The sequence below is a fragment of the Pyrus communis genome, chromosome 7, assembly GCF_963583255.1.
Source record: "Pyrus communis chromosome 7, drPyrComm1.1, whole genome shotgun sequence".
NCBI lineage: Eukaryota > Viridiplantae > Streptophyta > Magnoliopsida > Rosales > Rosaceae > Pyrus > Pyrus communis.
Genome location: NC_084809.1, coordinates 17,850,946 through 17,860,243, shown reverse-complemented (window position 1 = coordinate 17,860,243; position 9,298 = coordinate 17,850,946).

Below are 9,298 nucleotides of genomic sequence, written 5' to 3'. Positions count from 1 at the left end.
GTTTGATTGGGCTAGAGCCATTGTTTTGTGTCTTCAAGTGCATACAAGGCCTTCAAATTCGTCCATCCTCTTGGCTCCATGGATAAGCTATCCAATCCATGCCCAAAAATGCTCCAAATGGCCTCAAAATGCACTTTCTTGCTCCCTAGGCCCTTAGAACCTGAAAACACACAAAAGAAGCATAAAGGACTAAAATAACGAGAGAAACATAACGTAAATGCACGAGAACAAGCCATTTAAGTCGCATGAATATGCTCCTATCAAATACCCCCACACTTAGCTTTTGCTAGTCCTCGAGCAAAACAGAATAAAAACAAATAAACAAAACGACACTAAACACGTAAAACACAACCTAAACCTTCCAACAACCGTCTTAGGGATTTCCAATGCACATGACAAGTTAAAAATCATCATTCTCACAGATTTTAGTCATCTTCACATTTAAGTACATTCTTAATCATAGTCACCATATACTAGTTCACAATTAAGCATTTAAAACCATGTTTTGAATGTAGTAACATGCCTTAGAGAAATTGCTCAAATCCTTACAAGATATGCACTCGTTTTTCACACAGATTTTCTGACTACACACCCTACACTAGTTATATGTGAGAAGATTGATGTAAACATGTAGACGAACACTCACATATGTTATAACAAGGAAAGCATTTTCTGGATTTACGATAATGACATGAATATGATCTCATGAATGGAATGCTACTACTTAGAATGAGAACCAGTGATTCCATAAGCTCATATCAATTTCAAACTCCACATTATTGAACACATAACGATCAAGATAGAAGTCAAAGGGGTGTAACGGGGCTAAAGGTGTTTGGCTAACAAAGAAGGTATATGGAAAACAAAGGTTCTTAAAGAAATAGCGAGCAAAGCATTTGAATTAACGTAGAATTCACTTTTGAATGAAAACTCAACTTTTGAACAACAAGGGGGAACAAGCTCTTTTTTTTTTTTTTTTTTTTTTTTTTTTTTTTTTTTCTTTTCTCTTTTTTCTTTTTCATATGTTTTTCACAAATTTTTTTTTTTTTCTTCTTTTCTTTTGACTCTCAAAACATACAAACTTAAGAACAAACTTTTACTCCCCCACACTCATTTTCTTGCAAAATGTACTCAAAAGGAATTCATTTAAGTCATGCTCACTATCTTTTAAGAACAAGGGTACGGATGGTCCTAATCTAGGCTAGGTAAGGGGTGATATGGTTAGCAAAGAAAATAGGTTAAACGAGGCTCAACGGTGTTAAGACTTACAATATATACGAAATATGGGAAGTAAGGCTATTTGGCTATGGTGGCAACTACACAACTTCATCTTGATATATGTTATGCAACTCAATATCATGCTTTGAATGAAACGGATATAAGTTCTAGCATTTAGTTCTATCATGATACAATTGCATTCTAAGTAGCAACCAAGCAAGGAATAATGAGATCATTCAACAACTTTAGAAAACAAAGAATCACAGAAAATAACTCTCCAAAGAAGGTAATGGCTCGAGTCTCACAGGGTTGTAGCGTTTGTTTGAGTTCCTTCCTTCAAGCATGTTACAAAAACGAATTTTTCTTTTATGATTGCATGTGAAGTCATACATTATAACCATAACTAAGCATAAACCAAGAGTAAATCAAACTTTTCTCTATGTTTATAACTCTTTTTAACAGTCATGCAATTACAAACCAAATCCTTATCATTGTGTTGGAAGGTACCCTAAGACACAAACTCACAAAAACGACTCAAAACACTCTTTTTAGGCTTTTCAAAACAATTTTTCAAATTTTTATGTGCTTTTCGGAGTTATAAAAACAAAACATACTAAAACACTCTAAAACAACTTAAAAACACCTTAAAACAGCAAGGAACAACATTTGAAGTTATGGGTGATAAAATCCCACGAATTTGCATTAACAACATTAGTTACCCCCCCACATTTAAATCAAACATTGTCCTCAATGTTTTAAGCATAGATTCACACAAAACATAAGTAATCACACAAACAACAACTAAACATACTAAACATGGCAGAATGTAATTAACAAAGAGAAGAGTTTAGGGACGCAAATCTGGTTATGGAGTGTAAATTCCCTCTTCTCTTTGTTGATTGCATTGAGGCTTGATCTTGATGATTCCACAGGCTTACTCTTGAACTGGTTTCTGCCCATTGTTGATTTTCCTTTGTGCTACTTCTTGAACTGGGCAGCAGGATGGTTCTTTTGGTCTCCCCCGAAGGTCTGAGCTTACCCTTTTGGTCTGTTTCTTTGTTCAATCTTTCCAATTCGTATTGAAAAGGGTTGGAGGATAACTCAGCCTATGTTTGTCTCCACATGCTTCAATGTATCATTTTCACTTGCCTTACTCGCTCCCCTTTGCAGAAGTGGTCCCTTCTCCGGAAGTGTATCAACCGTTGAAGATGACTACTCGAGAGCAACGCTAGGTAAGCAATCAGGAATAGATTCCAGGCAGTTGGCTCCAGATCGGAAGATTGACTCCAAGTGCCGGCTGATTGCTTCTTTTACTTTGCCATGCGAGTAAGAACAAGGACAAAGAAAAAGACAGGGAAAGAGCATGATATGAGATACTTTTGCTTTTGACCTTGATGATATGAGATACCTTTGCTTTGAAGAAGCGGTGGATGAATCAGCACATGCTTCAATCCACCGTTTCCTCCTGGGTCATATGTACTCCAGGCATCTGGTATCATCTTTGGGGAAGAAGAAAGAATTGAGTATTTTGAAAGGCCTTGCTGGGAGTGCGCCCTCAGAGGTGAGGGAGAGTTGGGCATTTTCTTCAGGTTTGCCCTGCCATAAAAGACGAAGGTCGACATATATAGAGATAATATCAAGTGGTGGTACTTTTTACCCTTGTCGACAAACGTTTTGATCCCGCAATTCCGGCTTTTTGAAATAGTGGCGCCTCTTCGATCTTTGAATACGCCTCTTCGATTTCTGAGCAGGCGCCCCTTCGATTTCTGAACGACGCCCCTTCGCTTTCTGAACGACACGTGGTAGTGCAGATGCGGCTCCTTTTGACAAAGCTGCACGCGTTTTCTGAAAAGCAGAGAAAGCGTCGCCGAACTTTGCGCTTGTCGGCTAAAGATGTGTAGTTGCGATGATGGCCTCCACGTGTTTTCAGCTTTGTCAGAAATCTTTTGCCAAAGTTGAACGCGTCTTCTGAAAAGCCGAGAACGCGTCGCCTAAATTACGCCGGAAATTCCGGCTCTTTGAATCGGTGGACGCGTCGCCTTGGCATTTTATAGAGCTATCGATCACCGCCAATATACACACTCTGAAGATTTCCCATTCCTGAAACTCGACTCCGGCCCTTTGTGAAATTTTTAACTCCATCCACCCCTTCTCTTTGAACACTTTTGAAAAAAATGGCAAACTCATCGAACCTTAGCTTAGATTTGAGTCTCAGCAGCGATCCGGTTGCGCCCCGTCAAGGTAATGTATGGCGCCCTTCTTTTTTATCTTCTAACGGTCCTCTTTCAGGTGAAGACTCTGTGATGCAGGACGCCACAACAGCTACAATAGTAGCTAAAAACCTCCTCACTCCAAAAGATAGTAGGCTGCTGTCAGGACGGTCCGATGAGTTGGCCGTTCAAGAGTCCCTCGCACTTAGTGTTCAGTGTGCGAGCTCTGTGTCCAACATGGGCCTACGCCTGCTTGCCCGCTCCCGTCAGGTGGAATCGTTGATGGCAGAGGTGGAAAGACTTAAGCAAGAGATCCAGCAGCTTAAGTACGAGAATAGAAGTTTGCATGTGCTTGCAAATAACTATTCGTCGGGGATGAAGAGGAAGCTTGATGAGCTGCAAGAATCTGAGGGTCGAATTCACAGTGACCGTCAAAGGCTTGCGTCTTATCTCCAGAGGCACCTTTTTCCTGGGTCATCCAGCGCTTGGCCAAGTATTGAGGCCTGGAATGCTCTAGCTCCGATGCCTCCCGCTCCGATGGCTTCCGCTCCGATGCCTCCCGCTTCTATGCCTCCCGCTTCTGCGCCTTCAGCTTCTGCGCCTCGTAGTGGGGCTTCACGTAAACAACCTTTGTGAAGCTCCACCTTTCTCCATGTTTAGTATCTTTCTTTTTTTTTTTTTTTTTTTTTTTTTTTTTTAACATAAATAAAATCAAACGGCATGGAATTTATCTTTGAATGGGCGGTGATACTTGAAATGATCCGGTAATAGTTTAAATTCCATTTTGGGTGCCTGAATCATTAACCACATGTTAGTATAAAAGAAAATTGAAATTCGGGGAGGCGGCTTACCTGTGTGCTCCAAAATGAACTCCAGAATAAACACCCCTTCGAAAGTTATGACTTGTCCCGTGTCATAAAATCCAACTTCCTTGGGAATTGTGGTTTCAAATTTGTCCTCTTTGATGCCTTCTACATCTTCTCCAGCCACTACCTTCTCTTGAATCATTCTTCTTGGTGTACAAAGTCCTTTGAAGAATTCAACACCATCTAAAACTTGCTGTGTTGCACCAAGAATTTGAATAGCATTTTGCACCTTTGGGAAGGCTTCCACGATGTCCTTTTTACTCTCTTCTTGGTTGGGAATCAAAAACCTGCTAGGAAAAGGGACATTGGGTGGAATAACATCAAAATAACATGAAATTGGGACGTCCTTACTGGTGGTGGGTGGTTTAGAGGGCTTAGGGGGCTGCGGCAAGGGTTGTTCTACCCTTGCCGTGTGCATGTCTTCTTCCTCCTCCTCAATTAGCAGCTCTTCATCCACTTCTAGGCTATGTTTGGACATTTTTAGGTCAGCTCCAACCTCCATAGCACTTCCCAAAGTGATAGCATTATGGATTTCAAAATCTTCCTTCGAGTTTTCAATAGTTGAGTTGGAAAGTTCACTTTGCTCTTGAATTTGTTTCATGAACTCCATAATCTGCCCAAATTGCTCGTCCAATTTACCCAACTTCTTGTCTTGATTTTGTTCGTCCTGCGTCAAAGAGGTTAGTAATTGAAAATTTTTATCATTATCCATGGACATACTTGAACTTGATTGGAATTGTTGTGGGGGAGGTTGTGGTGGCTGCATAGGTGTTGTATTGAACTCCTCATATGGTTGCCAATATGCTTCTTGTTGAGCCTCCTTGGCTTGATTTTGTGACCCCTGCGCCAAAGAATTTATTTCATTAAGAATTTGAATATAATCTATTGGCGAACTTGAATTTAATTGAGCATATTGCATATGAAGTTGTGGTGGCTGCATAGGTCTTGAATAGAACTCCTCATATGGTTGCCAATATGCTTCACGTTGAACTTGTTGATCTTCCCACCATATAGAGTTTGAATGATCCCTCCAATCTCTTTGTGGACATTGATTGGCTTGAAATCCTTGCCTATATGAAGCACCAAATGTAGGGACACTCTGCATTGTGGTCCTTTCGGCATACGGCGACAATTTAGAAGTAAGATTTGCCAATTGAGCTTGAATGCTAGCAAAATCCATATCTTACTTCTCTAGTACCTAAAAAGAAAGAGAATTAAATCAAAAATCAAAAGTAACAACAAACAAAGAAAACAACACTAAGTTAGAAACTAAAACGAAAACAACTAAACCAACCAAAAAAAAAGAAAAGAACTAAGGGATTAGCAAAGTTGCTAATCCCCGGCAACGGCGCCAAAATTTGATGCGAGATTTATACGCACACAAATTAAACCCTCTTTTTGACAATTGTAGTATAAGTATAAGTAGGGATCGTTCTGGACCGGGGATTAGGAGGGATTGTTAATCACTTGGATTTGACTTAAAAACGTAAAAACATAATATAAAACACTAAACTAGACTCAAAGAATGTAAAACTAAACTTTAAAACACTAAAACAAATCAAAAGACTCAAAATGCTTTTAAAAACACAAACTAAAATGCTATACTAAACTCGAAGAATTCAAAACTAAAAATAAGAAAGATTAAGACTAAGACTTAAACGAAATATGGGGGGATTGATTTTGGACGAATTTAAACTAAAATGGATAGATTGTAAAGAAAACAAATTGTAAATATGAAATTGATGGAAATGAATGGATGGTATGGCTAGCTAAGGGGTTCTTCTCCACACATGTTACACTTGCATAATAAAAAGATTTCCAATTGCATTTCAATAAATTATGAAACTCATCACCCCGGGTTAATTAGGTCCGCTTAAATTAACCGTCAAGTTTTCCTTAAGTTAATGAATTGGATGATTGCATACGACAACCCAAAGCATTCCCCACAAGTTCCCTACATGAATTGCATAATAGAGATACAAGCAAGAATCATTAAGTTCTTTGAAAACTATAAGTGTTGACGAGGCATTCGTTACTATGGAATACGCATGAAACTTATGCCAAGAATTCGTTTAACGCGATTGTTTATAAGCAACCTCCACTACTTGTGAATATAAGTTCATAACGATTAGGTGAAACTCACTTATATTCTAGCGTCATATTCATGAATGAAAATTAAGCGTGCACTCTCAATAAACATACATAAATAGGTTATCAATCAAATAGTTAAACAAATTGAATTCACAACTTATGAAACGCAATTAGAAGTAATCAAATCAAAATGCAAGCATAAACATTTATTTCGAATTACCCCCTAGCTAAAGGGGGATTAGTTCTTCATAACATTGAAATCAAAGAAACACCTAAACATTCCAACAACTCAAACTTGAATTGTATGAACGTTTAGGCACTCTTCTCTTCCATTCCTTATACGTACAAAACAAAGAGAATTAAAATGAAACATTGAAATCAAAGAAACACCTAAACATTCCAACAACTCAAACTTGAATTGTATGAACGTTTAGGTCCTCTTCTCTTCCTCGTTGTTGTAGCATAAGGTCTAAGGATAGTTGGTTTGGGGGAATGGAAGTGTGGAATGGAGTGAGGAGTGATGGAAATGGAAAGATGGTTGGTGTTTGGATTAGTAGGGAGGGGGGACTCACGGCTAAGGAAAGAATGGAAGTGTTTGTGGTGTGTTGTGTATGAAATGAGATGTTCTTGAATGAATGAATGCAAGGGTATTTATAGGAGTAATGGAGGGAACATATGGTTGTTTGTTTAAGATGCAAGTGGCTAATTAATGATGGAAAAGTATGTGATTTAAAGGATGCAAAGTGAATGAATCATGAATCATTGTGGATGAAAGGTGGAAGTGCATGTGAGATGTTTGGAAAGGAATAAAGAATGAATGGTGGAAATGTGAGTGAATGATGTGCATGTGTGAGAATGCATGTGGAATTAAGAGGAGTATGTGGTGAAATGATGAAGTAGGAAGGTGGAAATGCATGTGAGATGTTTGGAAAGGAATAAAGAATGAATGGTGGAAATGTGAGTGAATGATGTGCATGTGTGAGAATGCATGTGGAATTAAGAGGAGTATGGAAGTGAAATAAATGAATGATATGTTAAGTGATAAGTGAATGATATGTGGTGAGTGATAAGTGAATGGTTTGATAAGTGATAAATGAATTAGTTTAAAGGGCTAGGGTTTAAGTACATAGAATGGGCCTAAAATAGGTTGGTTTGTATGGCATAATGTGTTTGATTGGGCTAGAGCCATTGTTTTGTGTCTTCAAGTGCATACAAGGCCTTCAAATTCGTCCATCCTCTTGGCTCCATGGATAAGCTATCCAATCCATGCCCAAAAATGCTCCAAATGGCCTCAAAATGCACTTTCTTGCTCCCTAGGCCCTTAGAACCTGAAAACACACAAAAGAAGCATAAAGGACTAAAATAACGAGAGAAACATAACGTAAATGCACGAGAACAAGCCATTTAAGTCGCATGAATATGCTCCTATCATACTGTTCTTTACCCTTGTCGACAAACATTTTGATCTCGCAAATCCGGCTTTTTGAAATAGTGGCGCTTCTTCGATCTTTGAAGACGCCTCTTCGATTTCTGAGCAGGCGCCCCTTCGATTTCTGAACGACGCTCCTTCGCTTTCTGAACGACACGTAGTAGTGCGGATGCGGCTCTTTTGACAAAGCTGCACGCGTTTTCTGAAAAGCAGAGAAAGCGTCGCCGAGCTTTGCGCTTGTCGGCAAAAGACGTGTAGTTGCGATGATGGCCTCCACGTGTTTTCTGAAAAGAAGAAATCTTTTGACAAAGTTGAACACGTCTTCTGAAAAGCCGAGAACGCGTCGCCAAAATTACGCCGGAAATTCCAGCTTTTTGAATTGGTGGACGCGTCGCCTTGGCTTCTTATAGAGCTATCGATCACCACAACAAACACACTCTGAAGATTTCCCATTCTTGAACATCGTCTCCGGCCCCTTGAAATTTAACTCCATCCGCCCCTTCTCTTTGAACACTTTTGAAAAATGGCAAACCCATCGAACCTTAGCTTGGAATTGAGCCTTAGCAGTGATACGGGCGCGCCGCGTCAATGTAACGTATGGCGCCCTTCTTTCTTATCTTCTAACGGTCCTCTTTCAGGTGAAGACTCTGTGATGCAGGACGCCACAACAGCTACAATAGTAGCTAGGAACCTCCTCACTCCAAAAGATAGTAGGCTGCTGTCAGGACGGTCCGATGAGTTGGCCGTTCAAGAGTCCCTCGCACTTAGTGTTCAGTGTGCGAGCTCTGTGTCCAACATGGGCCAACGCCTGCTTGCTCGGTCCCGCCAAGTGGAATCGTTGATGGGAGAGGTGGAAAGTCTTAAGCAGGAGATCAAACAGCTTAAGTACGAGAATAGAAGTTTGCATGTGCTTGCAAATAACTATTCGGCGGGCATGAAGAGGAAGCTTGATGAGCTGCAAGAATCTGAAGGTCGGATTCAAAGTGACCGTCAAAAGCTTGCTGCTTATCTCCAGAGGCACCTTTTTCCTGGGTCATCCAGCGCTTGGCCAAGTATTGAGGCCTGGAATGCTCTAGCTCCGATGCCTTCCGCTCCGATGCCTCCCGCTTCTATGCCTCCCGCTTCTATGCCTCGTAGTGGGGCTTCACGCAAACAACCTCTGTGAAGGCTCCATCTTTCTTCATGTTTAGTATCTTCTTTTTTTTTTATTTTATTTTATTTAATATATGATTTTTTTTTTTTTTTTTATTTTTTTTTTATGAACATGCATTGGGTTGCCTCCCAAGTAGCGCTTTCTTTTACGTCTTGCAGCCGGACGAAGAACCCAATCACTCCAGGATATGTTCACGAATCGGATGAGAACTCCGAGTCATAAACTGGTACCTAGAACAAGAAACAAAATAACATAAGAATCTGGAATAAAATAAAAACAAACGAAAATAAAACAATCCAAGGGATTAGCAAATTTTCTAATCCCCGGCAAC